The sequence below is a fragment of the Chlorocebus sabaeus genome, chromosome 11 (genome assembly GCF_047675955.1).
Source record: "Chlorocebus sabaeus isolate Y175 chromosome 11, mChlSab1.0.hap1, whole genome shotgun sequence".
Taxonomy (NCBI): Eukaryota; Metazoa; Chordata; class Mammalia; order Primates; family Cercopithecidae; genus Chlorocebus; species Chlorocebus sabaeus.
Genome location: NC_132914.1, coordinates 86,838,680 through 86,856,137, shown reverse-complemented (window position 1 = coordinate 86,856,137; position 17,458 = coordinate 86,838,680). Strand labels below are relative to the sequence as shown.

Below are 17,458 nucleotides of genomic sequence, written 5' to 3'. Positions count from 1 at the left end.
TATTGTTTTATAGTGTAACTGCAGTATTTTCTTCTTGGTGTTACATGAAATAATGTTGTTTCTTAAAATCAATAGTCTCAGAGTTGATGAAATTTGGTAACTATGTAAGCAATCTAAAGGCTTTCGTGCTGACAGTTTTCTGAGCAAGGAGAGTAGGGGATGATGTGAGACAATTTGCTGATGGGGATAGGGTTGGGATTCGGATTAGGTCAGCACAGTCCCTGCTCTGGTGTGACCCTCAGCTCCACCAGTCACTGGTGGGATCTATAGTCAAGTTGCTTCACCTCTCTAAGTTTCAATTTTCTTATCTATAAAATAACAGTACTTAACCTATATGTTTGAGGTGAAGATTAAATAAGATAAATATGTGGGAAAAACAACTTAGCATATTGCCTGAACCATAGAAAATGTGAGCCAAGGTTGCTGCTTTTGCTGTTTTTATTTTTGGTTTAAGTGAGGTGTGAATATTTGGAACAACCGCCAAGCAAATGAGAGAGGGAGCTGAGAACAATAGAAGGTGAATCCATTTGGGAGATGAAACAATAGACTACAGTGTCACAGTTGGCCCAGTGGCATGTGTTCCTCCAACAGCGTTGGGCTGATCAGGCGATCAGTGTAGGTACGACAATGGCAGGTTGTACCATCAGATGTTTGGCCGGGTAAGTATAGCAACATGCCAGCCATACCTCTGTTGCTGGGCCTTTGATCTTCCACTATCTTGCCAAGAACACTGTTTCCCTGTGGTCACATGGCTCACTCACCCCCTTACCTCCTACAGATGCCCCTCAAATGTCACTTCTATAGGGATGCCTCCCTGGCCACCCCACCTAAAGTAGCTCTCTCCACCTCAGTCTGCTTGATACTTTCATGAGTGAACCATGGCCCCTAACATTAGGGTACATTTTAATTTGTCTATGTATTTATTGCATACCTTTCTGTCAAGTAAGGTGGCAGTGACTTAGCTTGGTTCAATGATCTATCATCAGTGCCTCGTCTAGAACAGACACACAAATGATTGGTAAATCAATACATGAAGAAATGAAAATAAAGGGTGAGAGGGCAATTCAGGTAATCATTCAAAGTGGAGGCTTCAATGGGATTTTATTATGAGCAATGAGAAGCCATGCAGGATTTTAGGTAGAGTTACATGATTGGAATTTTTTTTAAACAACAAAAATATAATTGTCTCCATTTTATAACTAAGAAAACGGAAGTTCAGAGGGTGAAGCTATTGATTCAAAAATCACAAAGCAGGTCAGGCATAGTGGCTTGTGCTTGTAATCCCAGAACTTTAGGAAGCCAAGGCAGAAAGACCGCTTGAGCTCAGGAGTTAGAGACCGGCCTGCACAACACAATGAGACAGCATCTCTACTAACCGTCTCTACTGCCAATTAAAAAAAAAATTAGCTGGGCATGGTGGCACATGCCTCTAGTCCCTGCTACTTGGAAGGCTGAGGTGGGAGGATCGTTTGAGCCACAGAGGTCAAGGCTCCGCAGCTACAGTGAACAATTATGTCGCCACTGTATTCCAGCCTGGGTAACTGAGGGAGACCCTGTTTCAAAAAAAGAGAAAACCAGAATCACAAAGCAAGTGGCCATGCTGGCATTGAAACTCAAGCAGCCTAAACTCATGCTCTTAGCCAACACACCCTGTCTCTCCAAAAGATATATGCAGCACCTTAAATGCCAGGGCACCTCAAATGCCAAGAAAGCAACATGCCTTCTCTGTGTGGGACCTATGCATGCCCAGCCAACAACACAAGCTATGTTCTATAGTAATTTTTTGTGAGTGTGTCTTTCTAGCTTAAAGAAACCCACTGCCCTTACCACTCCCTTCAACTCCAGTGTAATATAAATGAGTAAGAAGGGTATCATGAAGTATATCAGCCTTAGCCCCCAAGTCTAGAGGAATTCTTCCTTGAAATATCAGCCCCTGCCCCTCACACCCCTTGTGAAGGGAACTTCCCTATCCCTATCCCCTGATCTGTTGTGGTTGGGTTTGTTCCTTGTGATCCCAGCTACAGTCATGATGAACCCCAAGGGCAACCATTCCGTTGGTTAGGCAGTGACGTATTACAATGGGTTCAGTAAGATTCTGCAACCCCCAGGACCTAGAAAATACTAAGAGATCTGCCTCTTAGCAGTGTTAACAGGAGCAAACATATAGGCAGAAAAGGCTGGTGAGTAGAGAGAGGAAAATGCAGCTAATAGCCAAGTGTGGCAGTGTTGGTCTAAGCTGGTGTTTCTTTGGTTCCTGAGCAGTTTCCAGAAGAAACGCACCTGTATTCTTACAATACCCCTGCTCTTTCTGAGGTAACGTGGAAACCTGACCAAGCCAAGCTAAAGCAAGTTCCCAGGTCACTCTGATATTTTCTTTTGTGTGTGTGTGTGTGTTTTTTTCTTTTGAGACAGAGTCTTGCTCTGTCACCCAGGCTGGAGTGTGGTCAGCTCACTGCAAACTCCGCCTCCTGGGTTCAAGCTATTCTCATGCCTCAGCCTCTTGAGTAGCTGGGATTACAGGTGTGGGTCACCACACTCAGTGAATTTTTATATTTTTAGTAGAGACGGGGTTTTGCCATGTTGGCCAGACTGGTCTCAAACTTCTGGCCTCAAGAGATCCTCCCGCCTTGACCTCCCAAAGTGCTGGGATTATAGGTGTGAGCCACTGCACCCAGCCAACTCTGATATTTTCAAACGGTACCTCCATCTGCTCCTCATGGTGGCTCACCAGTCTACCTGCCTCTACTATCTGCTATCTCTGTGACCATCTTCTCTGTGAGTGCTGGAAAGCCAGTCCCCGGTCTGAAGTCAAGTCCAATTTTCCTGACTTACATTGATGGGATTCCAATTGATGCCTCTCCCTTTTCTGATATGGGATACCATATTCTAACCATGAAAAGCATCTCACCAAGACCCTCTTTTTTTCTACCCAGGTATCTTCCTCTTATTTTTACCACAACTGCTAACCCAGTCTAGAATTAAGGATCCTAAAAATAATGCCAGCAAGTCAAAGCCACTTCCTAATATTCAATTCAATTTGACAAGCTCAAAATAAGCATCTATTATGTGCTAAGAGCTGGGAACAACTGTGCTCAAGGGAGGTAATTTTTGAGGAAGCCTCAACCTAGCCATAAATAAATAAATAAATAAATAAATCCACAGACTTGTAGTCTTACTTTGGTCTTGGAGTCACTGTTCTGTTGTGTACAGAGAGTTCTGTTCCGAAAAACATGGAAAAGTAATGGTTTCTCTTTCCTGTGAGCTTAAGAACCTGAAGTTGGTAATTTGCTGGCCTACCAAACTCATGGAATATAATGCAGGAAAAGCTGATTAAAATGAAAGCATGTCTTCTTGTCTCATGGACTGAATACTTCCATTAAGGTTTGAATGTCCTCTTTGTTCCTTTAAATGATGGCATCTGGCCAAGTCATTAACTTTCTGATAGCCTGTCCTCTTCCTTAGCAATCTGATCCACATCTACACTGGGTGACTCAAATTTCATGGCTGCCTTCATGGGAGTGGGAAATGAACAAACATGTGGAGTGTTAAACCTGAAAGGACATTGCCTAAGATAAACGTAAGAGAAAAATTGAATAAAACAATGCTTTTTTGCCTGTTTTATATACAGTATCTATGCAATCTTTTAGTTTTTCTAGTCTTATTTTAAAAAGTTAACAGGCTGGGTGTGGTGGCTCACACTTGTAATCCCAGAACTTTGGGAGGCCGAGGTGGGTGAATCACCTGAGGTCAGGAGTTTGAGACCAGCCTGGTCAACATGGTGAAACCCCACCTCTACTAAAAATACAAGAATTAGCTGGGCCTGGTGGTGCGCACCTGTAATCTCAGCTACTTGGGAGGCTGAGGCAGGAGAATTGCTTGAACCCAGGAGGCAGAGGTTGCAGTGAGCCGAGATCTTGCCACCGCATTCCAACCCAGTGACAGAACAAGACTCCGTTTCAAAAAACAAACAAACAAACAAACAAAAAACCAGAAAAATTGACCTTATCTGTATGTTTATTTCTATAATTTGGGGGTGTTGTGCAGAACAGGGTCTTGCTCTGTTACCTGGGCTAGAGTGCAGCAGTGCAGTCATAGTTCACTCTAGCCGTGACCTCTTAGGCTCAAGCAATCCTCCTTCCTCAACCTGTGTGCCACCACACCAGCTAATTTTTTATTGCCAGTAGACATGTGGTCTTGCTACATAGCCCAGGCTGGTCTTGAACCCCTGGCCTCAAGCAATCCTCCCGCATCAGCCTCCCAAAGTGCTGGGATTACAGGCATGAGCCACCACACCTGGCCAGTTCTATATATTTTGACACGTGTATAAATTCATGTAACTTCCATCACAACCAAGATGCAGAACAGTTCAATCACCCCAGAAAACTCCCTCGTGTTATCCCTTTGCCATTCCATTCCTCTCCTACCCCTAATTCCTAACAGATCACAAATCATTGATCTGTTATCTATCACTATGGTTTTGTCTTTTAGAAATTTTCATATAAATGGAATCATGTAGCATGTAACCTTTTGAGACAGGCTCCTTTCACTCAGTGATATAGTTTGACTGTGTCCCTACCCAAATCTCATCTTGAATTGTAGTAATCCCCACATACCAAGGGCAGGGCCAAGTGGAGATAATTGAATCATGGGGGTGGATTCCCCCATACTGTCCTCAGGGTAGTGAATAAGTCTCACAAGATCTGATGGTTTGATAAGTGGGTGTTCCCCTGCACAAGTTCTCTTGCCTGTAACCGTGTAAGAAGTGACTTTGCTCCTTATTTGCCTTCTGCCATCATTGTGAAGCCTCCCCAGCCATGTGGCATGTGAGTGAATTAAATCTCTTTCCTTTATAAATTACCCAGTCTCAGGTATGTCTTTATTAGCAGCATGAGAATAGACTAATACACGCAGCTAGTGCCTTTGAGATTCACCCAAGTTGTTGCATGATTCAGTAGTTGGTTTCTTTATGTCGTTGAATTGTATTTCATTATTTACATGTACCAAATGTATTCACCAGTTGAAAGAATTTGGGTTGTTTCATTTGTGGTAATTATTAATAGAGCTACTATATAAACGTTTCTCTATAAGGCGTTATTTTGTAAACTTATTTATTTCTCTATGCTAAATACCTAAGGGGTGAGATTGCTGGATATGATGGTGGATATATGTTGAACGTCATTTAAAAGTTGACAAACTTTTTTCCAGAGTACCTGTATTATCTTACATTCTCACCAGAAAAGTTTGAGAGTTCCAGTGGCTCAGCATTCTTGCTACCACTTGGTATTTCAGTTTTGTTTTGTTTTTTTTTTTTATTTTAGCCTTAGTAGTAGGTGTGTAATTATGGCTTTAATTTGCATTTTCTAATGGCTAGTGATGTTGGACATGTTTTCATGGCTTTATTTACCATCTATACATCCTCTTTGGTAAAGTATCTATTGAAGGTTTTATCCATTTAAAAACTGGATTGTTTTCTTGTTGAAATTTAAGAATTCTTTATATATTCTGGATAAAAGTCTTTTGTTGGAAATGTGATTTGCATATATTTTATTCCATCTGTAGCTTTGATTTTCACACTCTTAACAATGTCTTTTGCAGTGCAAAAGTTTTTAATTCTGGTGAAATCCAATATGTCAATTTCTTCCTTTACAGATTGTGCTTTTGTTGTCATGACTAAAAACTCTTTCCTTAACCCACAGTCATGAAGATTTTTATCCTGTTTTCTTCTAAAAGTTTTACAGGTGTACATTTTATATGTATATCTGTGATCCACTGCTTTTTATTCTTTATACTGTTAATATGGTGAATTGCATTGACTGATATTTAACATTAGATCATGCATTCACAATATAAATTCCATTTGGTGTGGTATACTATTCTTTTTATATTTTTGGATTTGAATGCATTGAGGATTTTTCATCTGTTGTCATGAGCAATATTGGTTTGTAGTTTTCTTATACTGTCTTTAGTTGTTATATCAGGTAATGCTGGCCCCTAAAATGAAGTAGGTAGTATTTCTTCCTCTTCTCTTTTCTGAAGAGATTTTATAGAATTGGTGTTTTTTCTTCTTTACATGTTTGGTAGCATTTACTAGTGAAACAGTCTACACCTGGAAATTTCCTTTTTTTGAAGGTTATTAATTAGGAATTAATTCCTTTAATAGTTATAGGGCTATTTAGGTTATCTATTTCATCTTGGGTAAGTGGTGGTAGTTTTATGGTTTTTTATGAATTGGCCTAGTTTTTCTAAGTTGCCAAATTTATATGTGTACAGTCGTTTAAAGTATTCTCTTATCCTTTTCATGTCTGTGGAGTCTAGTGATATCCCCTTTCATACCTGATAGTGGTGATTGGTGTCTTTTTTTCAATCTGTATAATGGTATGCATTCACTATTTTGGTATTTATACTATTCATGTATTTATATGTATTTCTGGTAAGTATTTAAACTGTATGTATTTACTTTTTTTAAACTCTATCATTCTGGTTCTTTTACCTTCTTATTCTTTTTGTGAGACAGAGTTTCCCTCTTGTTGCCCAGGCTAGAGTGTAATGGCAAAATCTCGGCTCACTGCAACCTCCACCTCCTGGGTTCAAGCGATTCTTCTGCCTCAGCCTACCGAGTAGCTGGTGTTACAGGCATGCACCACCATGCCTGGCTAATTTTGTGATTTTAGTAGAGATGGGGTTTCTCCATGTGGTCAGGCTGGTCTCAAACTCCCGGCCTCAGATGATCCACCTGCCTCAGCCTCCCAAAGTACTGGGATTACAGGCATGAGCCACCGTACCCGGCCCATTCTGGTTCTTTAAAATATGTGTATGTGTTCTGGTTCTTTAAATATACATACTTTAGGCTGGGCATGGTAGCTCACGCCTGTAATCCCAGCACTTTGGGAGGCCGAGGCAGGTGAATCACGAGGTCAGGAGATCGAGACCATCCTGGCTAACACGGTGAAACCCCGTCTCTACTAAAAATACAAAAGTTTAGCCGGGCATTGTGGCAGGTACCTGTAGTCCCAGCTGCTTGGGAGGCTGAGGCAGGAGAATGGCATGAACCTGGGAGGTGGAGCTTGCAGTGAGCCAAGATCGCATCACTGCCCTCCAGCCTGGGTGACAGAGCAAGACTCTGTCTCAAAAAAAAAAAAAAAAAAAAAAAATATATATATATATATATATATATTTACAAATATATATATATATTTACATATATATATATATTTACAAATATATATATATTTACATATATATATATTTTTACAAATATACACACACACACACACACACATACTTTAAAGAACCAGCTATTGGTTTCATTGGCTTTTCTATTGTTTTTCTTTTCTATTGTTTTGTGTTCATGGATTGTGCTCTTACATTTATTGTTTTTTTTTTCCCCTTTGGGATTATTTTAATCTTCTTTTCCCTAATTTCTTGAATTGAAAATTTAGATGATTGATTTGAAACTGTAAATTTCCTCTAAGCACTGCTTTAGTTGAGTCTTATAATTTCAATGCATCTACTTAACTTTTCAAAATGTACTTAGAATCCATATTTTACTACATGGACTGTAGAAACCTTACCACCATGCAGATTTATTTTCCCTTCCTGCTTTGTGTTGTAGTTGTCTTATTGATTATGTTTATATACATTGAAAACTCTAGCAGACAATGTTATAATTTTTGCTTTCAACCATCAAGCGTATATTAAAATATTCATAAAAGAAGAATAACCTATTTTCCAAGATATTTGCCATGTCTGTTGCTTTTCCTTCTGCATCACAATTTCCTTCTAGGATCATTTCACTTCTGTCTGAAGAACCCCTTTCAGTTCTTTTAAGATATGACTGCTATCAGTGAATTATCCTAGTTTTTCTTTATATGAGAGTGGTGTTTTGTTTTTGTTTTTGTTTTTGTTTTTTACAAGATGGAGTCTTGCTCTGTCTCCCAGAGCTGGAGTGCAATGGTGTGATCTTGGCTCACTGCAACCTCTGCCTCCTGAGTTCAAGTAATTCTCCTGCCTCAGCCTCCCGAGTAGCTAGGATTACAGGCACGTGCCACCACGCCTGGCTAATTTTTGTATTTTTAGTAGAGACGGGGTTTCACCATGTTGGCCAGGCTGGTCTCGTACTCCTGATCTCATAATCACCCACCTCAGCCTCCAAAAGTGCTGGGATTACAGGCGTGAGCCACTGTGCTCAGCTTCTCTCTGTTATTCAAATACAATAATTTCTATTGATCTGTCTCCAAGTACACTTTTTTCTTTGTTGATTTTTTTCTGCTATTGAGCCTATCCAATGAGTTATATTTAAGTTATATTTTTCAGTTCTAACATTTCAAACAGTTCTTCTTTAAATCTTCTATTTCTTTGCTGAGGCATTCTGTTATTCCACCTATGTAAGAGTTTATTTCCTTACTTGCTGGAACATTTTTACAATAGCTCTGCTAGCAAGTCTTTGTCAGCCAGACTAAGTGAGTCATGATCTTCCTGGTTCTTTGCACACTGCACACTTGTGGATTGTATTCTAGACGTTTTGAATGATATGTTATAAGATGTGGAGTCTCGTTTAACTCCTACAAAGAATGTCTATATTTTTGTTTTAGCAGGTAATTGACACAACGGGTTCAGCTCATAAGTTCTGACCAGCCATTTGTGGGTTAAGATTCCAATGCCAGTCTGGTTTCTAAAGCCTTTGTAGTCCTTTTCAAATCTGTCTCATGTATGTGCCTTCCCAGTCTCAAGCCAAAGATCTGGGCAGTGGACAGTCTTTTGGTTCAGTTCTTTATACCTGTGTTGGGTAGCATCAGATCTGTGCCTTTCCAAATCAAGGGTGAGCCCAAGAGCTCATAAACAATTTTAAGGGCTATAATCCTGAACTCCTTTCTCTCTGTGATCTCCTTATACCCCCTGGTGTCCTGGGGCTCTCACCTTTTTCTGTGGTCAGAAATCTGGACTTCTGGTGGCCTTACTTTGTTGTGCACTTTCTGAAACTGTCCCCACATCTCAGATCAAGTGATGAGGGAACACGGAGGTAGAAAAAGCCACAGGAGTTTACCTCACCCTCTCTGGGCCACAGCTCCTCCAACTGGAGAGGAATGTTCCTCTTTCTCAGTTTTGATTCCCGTGTGCTCCTGTTATTGCTACCACTGCAGTAATTAGTAGGGTCTAACATAAATGAAAGACTGGAGGAAAGGGAAAAAATTTAAAATAATTGTTTTTATGTCCTAGTGCTAGGCATTCCTTTCGCACTCTACGAGCCGTAATTGGAGGATCCCTCCTGAGCTCTCTCTGTGTCTTAGTATCTATGTTGGGTTTCAGGCAGTCTTGTGTTCATTTCAAAGGAAACTGGAGGGGAAAAAATGACACACTCACCATTTTGGTCTTCATCTCCAATCTGCCTGCTGTTCTTTACTTTTCAGAGTCCTCAGATGCTCCACTTATTCTGCCCAGGTTTTTTAGCTGCATTCAGTGGGAGAAACAGGGTGGTGTGAGTACACTTACTCCATTGTACCTGGAATCAGAACCCTTCAATATTCTTTGAAAACTCCAAGAGGCAAGAAAATAATAAAGTTTCTTATTCTAAATTTCCTGCCTAACTGCATGTTTAGACCTATTAATGCTGGGAAGAGGAAAAATGTAAGTGCGGGTGGATGAGGTGGGACTATCATCTAGTCATGTGAAACATTTTAAAGCCAAAAAAAGGAAAGAATGTCTTTTAAGCTTTACTTTTACAGGCTTCTGTTTTACCCAGTACCATCTGTGGGAAAGGAAATAAGAATTGAAAGGCAAAAATTAAAATAAGTCTTGGAATCAGTAAAGGACTAAAGAAAGTTTTACTGGGCAAGTTAGTATGGATTCAGGAAAGAAGGAAATGCACTATACTTACTGAGGTTTTTTTATACCATCTCCAAGCCAGAGCTTGCCAGGAATTTCCCTTTTTCCATTCACCCTGCTCATAAGCCCACCACAAGGAGCAAGACTTGGGTTTGCCTAAGCCTACGCTTGAGACAGAAATAAACCTTTTACCTCCTAACAGAAGACTGAGCTGTGAGACTCTGAAAGCTTTACTTATTGCTTACCTTCTTTTTGTTTTTTTCCTTTTATAGCCTTATGTATTCTGAATTTCCTTACCTTTTGGTCACACAAATACCTAGTTTTGGTTCTTGTATTTCCATGTAGTCCATGGAGTTAGGTCACAATAGAGATCAACCTCCACACAATGTGCCACTGTGTTAGCTGGTTTCATTCTGAACCAATTAATTCTGGTGTGCGTGTGTGCATGTGTGCATGTGTGTGTGTACTTTGGGAAATTGTAAAAGTCAGAGTTTAATCAAGGATATAAGATCCTGAATTAGGAGTCTCCCGATAAGCTAGTTTTTCTCCAAAGCCTTTCCTACAAGTGTCTTTAAAATAAGCTCCCATCCTGTTACTGGTGTAGTCAGAAACACCATTTCCTCCAATCTTCAAGGGCTAGGGGTGAGAAAAGGATTGCTGGGTACAATTTATAAGATAAAAATACAAGTTATTCATCCCAGATCAGAAACTAAATTTACTTAGAAGCTTATGTTGTTTGCCCAGAGATGACTCTCATGGAAAACACCATGGAACCTCTGCTAAAATGATGGTTGTTCTTCACCCAAAGCACTGTCTCTCCTCTTGGGAGCCTGGCAGGAAATAGAATTATGGGAAGTAAACTGCTATCAGCCTAACAGTCTAACCTAGAGCAACCAGATTTCAGGCTTTTGTGGGTTTGGGATCACGTGTTCTTTACTTTTACTTATGCTGAATAATAATCCTTCCACATGGTGGGAAATCCACATAATTTTTAACTAAGTGGTATCCGGACCAGACCTGAGAGAGTGGATTCATTCATAAACCAACATTTACCAAGTTTCCTGCTAGTAGCGAGGCTTTGTTCTATATCTATATATTAGGGATGGAAGAACAAAATAAATCCCTGTCTCAGAGAGACTGCCTTTTAGTGGGAGAATCAGAGGATAACCAACCAACCAAATAAATATAATACAATGGCAGGTGGTAATAAGTGGTTTAAAGAGAAAGATAAGTGGAAGAGACTAGTGTAGGCTGAGGCCAAACAATGATTACTAGTGATCAACAGTGGTCGTAGGCTTCTCTGAAGAGGTGAATTTAAACTGAAGCTTCAGTAAAGAGAGACAATGAGCTATTCAAAGGGGAGATGATCCAGACTAAGAGAACAGCAAGGCCAAAGGCTCTGAGGAAGAAGGATAGAATTCAAGGACACACATACACACACACACACACACAATTCAGATAGAATTGATTAGGAAGGAAAAACAGATGATTTGCATGGAGTAGCCAGCTGGCTTCCAGTTCAGTTGCAGGTAGAATCACCTTGATATATCTGGTCCTCAATATTCCTGGAGGGCTCAAGAAGGGAAAAGACCCTAAATGTGTTTCATAAATCAGGTCTCTCTAATAAAGGCTCAAGTCTCAAGAGATTTTGGCTTATTCCCACAGTCCTGAAATAATTCATTCAACAATTTGTAATAATTAGGAAGCTCTTACCATGTGCCAGATACTGTGCAATTAATCATTATCATGGCTTGGCATAGAAACTGGAAAATATCCTTGGACTTATTTTCCTGGGAAGTAATTATTACAGTGGCAAGTGGTGTTAAGTCAACTAGTCCTGTTGCAGACTTGAAATACTCTGGATGGAACTGGCTGTTCTTTCTTTCTATATTATTGAGTGCTTCTCTTGGAGTGCTCCAGGCCTTAGTCCTTGGTTCTTGTCTCTATTATATACTCTCTTCTGTGTTATCTAGTCTTATAAATATAATCTCTATGGCTATTGATGTGAAATTTATATTTGTATTCACACATTTATCCTAAACTCTAAACTCTTCTATTTAACTCCCTACTTGTCCTCTCTATTAGACTGTCTGACACATATTTCAAACCTAATGTGCCCAACACGGAATTTCTAATCTTTCTCTCCAATCCTCCTCTGCCCACAGTCTCCCTGATCTGAAGCTGAGTCAATGACAGCTTCATCCTTGTTCAGGATCAAAACCTCAAAATCAAGTGCGACTTTTCTCTCTCCTCAAATCTCATATCCAGTCCTCCAACAAATCCTGTTGGCTCAATGTTCAAAATATACTCAAACTCTGATCATTATTTACATGCCCACTGCTATCAGTCTAATCCAAGCTACCATCATTTTTCACCTGGATTATTTCTCCTCTGCAGCCTCTTCTCAAAACAGCGCAAGATACTTTCAAAATTTATCAGCTCATGCCACTCTCTGGCCCAATTCCTGCAATGGTGTCCCATTTCATTGAAAGTGAAAAATGGAAATCTTGCAGCAGCCTGGAATTCTCCTTCCCCACATTGATTCCCGGGCCTCACATCAACTCCTTTTTTCTTTTCTCACTTTGAATCACACTGGCCTTTTTGCCTTGAACTTGTTGGGTTCTCTCCTGCCTCACTGTTCCCTCCGCCTGGATTCTCTTCCACAGCTACATGTATGGCGAATATCTTCTCCTTTATACCTTTGCACAAATACCACCTTCTTAGTGATGCCACTCTGAACATCCTATTTAAAACTGCAAGCTTCCCCACAATGCTCCCTCATCCCGCTCTTTTTCTTAAGCATCCCTTATCACATCTAACATATCATGTAATTTACTCATTGTTTATTGTTAATTGGCTGGCTGTCTCTCCTCACTAGGCAGCAGTGCCACAAGAACATGGAATATTTTGCTTACTCATGGAATCTCAAACATATAGACTAGTGTCTCACACATAGTAAGTATTCAGTGCTTCCATTTTGTGAATGAAATGATTATTCTGTGATATGTTGTCCTTCCCACTGGCCTATCAACTAAATCTAATGCAAGTCATTGCATTCTTAGGCCTTTAATAATTCTAGGTCTTTAATAAGTGTTTTTGATGGGCTGTTGAGCCAGAAGAATGCACTAATTATGCAGTATTTCGTAAATTTTTTTCATCTAGTTTCTATTTCATGGAAATTTTTGCCAAAAGGTCATCATTATATGGAGCACCTTTTATTTTTTTTTCTTTTTATTGAAGAAGAATACGTGTATAGAAAAGTACAACTATCATAAGCACAGCTTGTTGTAATTTCACAAAAAGAATTCACTCAGATAACCAGTACCCAGAGGAGGAAACACAACATTACCAGCCCCAAGATGCCCCTTCATCTTCCCTTCCTGACTTCTGATATTACAAATTAGTTTAACACATTTTATTTTAAAAACACCATACTCAGATTTCAATAGTTTCAATAATGCTTATATAAAAAACTGACTTTAAAAAATTGATCTGATTTCCCCCGTCACTGACAAAGACAACATAAAAATGGAACTTGTCTTAAAAAAGGCACAAACAGAAGGAATTTATCAGAAGTTCACACTTCAAGATAGACTTTCTGGCAAAATCAATTAAGTATAGATATTGGATATATCTACTTCTACCTCATGTACATTTAGGAAACACCATGAAATACATTACTTGTCAGAAATATATGTCAAGGGCTAAGCTATTGCTTTGTTGCCTTATTGGCTTGTAATATTGATGCTGTTATATCTCTAAGGATTTTCTTAAACCAAGTGAGAAGAAGCTTGATGAAGAACCATTTCACTTAAACTTAAGGGTAAAGAACTGCACAGACGTGGGTGAGCTGTTATTCTTTATCCCCTCACACCCTCAGATCTATTCTCAGCTCTTCTCTTCTCTGCATAAGCAGATGAGTCAGACTTCTTACTGCTTCCCGCCTTTCCCTCAAACCATACCTCTGGTCTCCCCGGGTATCCCCTATGACCATTTGATGAGAAAAAAGGGTGATAGTGGCCTGGTCTGGTTTAAGAATTTTCTGTCTGGGATGGCTCTGCAAGTCACGGGCAACTCTCCCCATGGACAGAACTTCCGGAAGTACATCTGGTTGGCCACTGACATGAAAGAAGGGATAAGCTGAGGTTTCCTGAAATACACAAATACACAGGAAGGGGTTAATGGGTTGGTCAAATTATCAGGGACCTGGAAGGTTGGTGCCAAGATCACCTAAAGGGAAGTTATGATGGACCTCTAAAAATGGCTAGTCTTTGAGGCTATTTGAGTAGCATATAAATGTTCCCCCAGAGGACATCTACCTCACAGAAAGCTAAATGAGGAGGTGGCCTAGATGACCTAGCCCTTGGTTGTAGTGAGCCTCCTTCGTGGCTGCTGTGGTCTAAATATTTGTGTCCCTTCAAAACTCATATGTGGAAACTTAATCATCAATGTGAATGGTATTAGGAAGTGAGGCCACTGAGAGGTTAGGTCCCCAGGGCAGTGCCCTTAAGAATGAGATTAGTGCCCTTATAAAATAAATCCCAGAGAGCTGCATAGCCCTTTCCACCATATGAAGACACAGACGGTGGCCCTCTATGAACCAGGAAACAGGCTCCTGCCAGACACAGCGTCTGCTAGAACCTTGATCTTGAACTTCCCAGCCTCTAGAATTGTGAGAAATAAATTTCTGCTGTTTATAAACAAGCCAGTTTATGGTGTTTTGTTAAAGCAGTTGAGCATACTTAGACACTGGCCATTTTGTGCTTGGGTAAATGTCTCATGTACAAAGTGGCCATGGGAATAGGAACAGAGGCAATGAAACAAACAAACATGGACTTCCTCTCATCACAGCTGATCTGCCACTGTCACTGCTGAGTGCCCAGATTTCTAAAACAGAAGGCAACACTGAACCCTTATTTGGCACTATTTCTTGGAAGTATCAGCCATCCAGGTTGATAATGTTGGACCACTTCATTATGGAAGGGGCAGGAATTTGTCTTCATGGGAATAATTACATATACTGGAGAGTAATTTCCCTTTCCTGTGCATGATGCTTCTGCCCGCACTACCATATGTGGTTCATAGGCTGCCTTATTCACCCCCATGTGTCACACACAGCATTATCACTGATCAAGGAACTCATTTACAGTGAAACAGCTGTGGTATTAGGCTCACATCATAGAATTCATTGTTCCTACCTGGAAGCAGCTAGATTGATGGAATGATGAAATGTCCTGTTGAAGGTGCATTTATGGAGCCTGCTGGGAGACAACATCTCATGAAGTTGGGGTGCTGTCTTGTAAGTGGTCAGATCAGTGGTTGATGCAGGGTGTTGAATACATGGCTCTGGGAACTCAGGATGAGTAATAACCCACTTCAATAATATTGTCTTCTTGTCCCTAAAACATGGCATGTAATGGGTGTGAGGTTCCTGTGCCCAAGGGGGAGACATATTTCTACTAGGAAATACTGAGAATGCCCCTTCGACATTTCAGGTTGTTCATGACACTGATCAAAGGCAGAGGATTGGGTGTTTGTATGGACCGGTATGATTAATTTTGGTTATCAAGGAGAAATTGGGATTTTTGCTATCACATGGGAACAACACTGTATCTGGAGCCCATGGGATTCATTGCACTCCCATGTCCAGTAGTAACGGTCAATGAGAAACGGCAGCAACTCAACAAAGATGGAACCACCCAGATCCTGTGGCAAGGAAGATTTGGCTCACCCCATCAGGTAAGACACCTTAACTGTCAAGATGCTAGGTGAGGGTAAAGAATTACGGAATGAGTGCTGGGAGGAGGAAGTCAGGATTATTAGATTTGAACTGCTTAGATGTGCAGCTGTAGTATGATAGTTTTATTTATTTATTTTTACCTTTCTTTGCTGCCTTGCATCCTGGTGGTGACTAAAGTTACAGTTTAGGTTCCAGGCGGTAATATGACTGAAATACATCACCACTCAGCAATACAGTAGCTGATGAGACTATGTTTTCCCTATGTTGAGGACCTGAGTTTCTTTGGCTAAGTAAAGGGCTAGAATGGAAACTGAGTGACAATAGGGTGGCCTGGGATGGTTATTCTTAAATCTCTTCTCCGCCCTTTCCTGTCATGCTCTGTGGCCTGGGAGGCTGACCTCTACTAGACCTGTTGTTTCATTTGCTTTTCCTTGCCCTCTGGCAAGAAACCACTGGCAAGAGGCCAGAGGGCAGGAGGAGAGCCAGGCCAGGGATTTTTATGCCCTCCTCTTCTTTCCTCCCTGCTTCACCACAGTTGAGACAGAAGCTGCAGCTCCCAGGCCCAGTGACCTCTCCTGCACAGTTTCAGCTCTTACCAGGCTGGTAACAGCATCCCCTCCCTTTGTCCCTGCAGACCTCCTGTGGTAAGAGCTAATCCTTGACTGTCTCCCCAGCTCTTGTTGGTTCCATTAACCCTGCCCACGCCTCTGTAAATAATCCCTGCATGAAATTCTCTTCAGCTAAACCCTTTGATGGTGCCATCTGTTTCCTACTAAGGCTTCAGTGGATACAGCAGGAAAAATAGCTGAGAAAGGAGAGAGGTATGGAGGTCAGCTATTGTGAAGTGGGGGAATATTTGAGGGCATATGGCTGGCACATACAGGCCAGAATAAGATGCATTTTCACAGGCTGAAATTGGCCAAGACAAAAAGAGTAATCTTTTCTAGTCAGAGCTCATAGTGTTTTTTTTCTTTCCTTTTCTTTCTTTCTCTTCTTTTTTTTTTTTTTTTTTTTTTTTTTTTTGGTATTGTCAGATAGAGAAAGCCTGCAAAGATGATTGGGATGTGCCCAAGATTGAGAGGTTTTCTGGGTTGCAGGAATTTCTGTTCTAAAACTGCAACAGTCCTAGGCAAACTAGGATAGTTGGTCACCTTAATCTGTGATTATAATCAGGACTTCTGAGTCTTGCCCGGCTGCTCCTGCTGTAGGGACCTTCTAGGCAAAAGGACACTGTTCTAGAACCACTTGGCTCCTCCTCTCCACCCTCAATCAATGGCAGACATCACTTATCTCTCAAGGCATCCTTTCTCTACATGCAGTCTGAGATCTCTCTTAATACATGGTTCAGGCAGCCGGTATTAACTGATCAGAGCTGGAATGACAGACAAGAAACTTGCTAACACTCCAGAATCAGAGCTTTGGCCCCAAACTCAAAAGCAGGGCTAGACCAAGAAGAGCCTCTAGAGCTCCTTTTGCCCTTGTTTTCTTGGGTCTTGCTGAAGTAAGTAGCAGGGTGGGTGGCATTTTTAGCTCCTTTGCTCTTGGCCAATAATTAGATCCTACTCATCTCCATCTTTCCATCTACTGTAAGAGCTTCAGGGGCTGACACTGTGTTGTAAGAACAGCAGCTCACACCTTTAACATTAACAATCTGCCCGTTTATTATTCCAAGTGCTGTGTATTTTTAAATGATTTATATGTTAAAGATGAGGAAACAGACAGTTAAATGATTTAAGTGACTTTTCCTGGGTCACACATGTAGCAGACCCAGGACGCAAATGCACTCATTCAGGCTCTTAGTACGGCACTTAGTGCCTCTCTCCTAGTTCCCTCGGATATCCCGCACCTGGCTCAGTGCTTGCCAGGTAGTGAGTGCCAGGTTATTAAATATGTGCT

At 40.8% G+C, this 17,458-nt stretch overlaps 1 long non-coding RNA gene across 2 annotated transcripts in view; it reads right to left on the bottom strand.

Annotated features, from left to right (window-relative positions):
• LOC119623854 (uncharacterized) overlaps positions 1-17,458 on the bottom strand; it is a 73,850-nt gene that overhangs the window by 38,534 nt on the left and 17,858 nt on the right. For both annotated transcript variants that reach the window (XR_012094551.1, XR_005239917.2), the window contains exon 2: positions 9,361-9,447. This is a non-coding gene — a long non-coding RNA (uncharacterized lncRNA). The remainder of the gene's footprint in view (positions 1-9,360; positions 9,448-17,458) is intronic.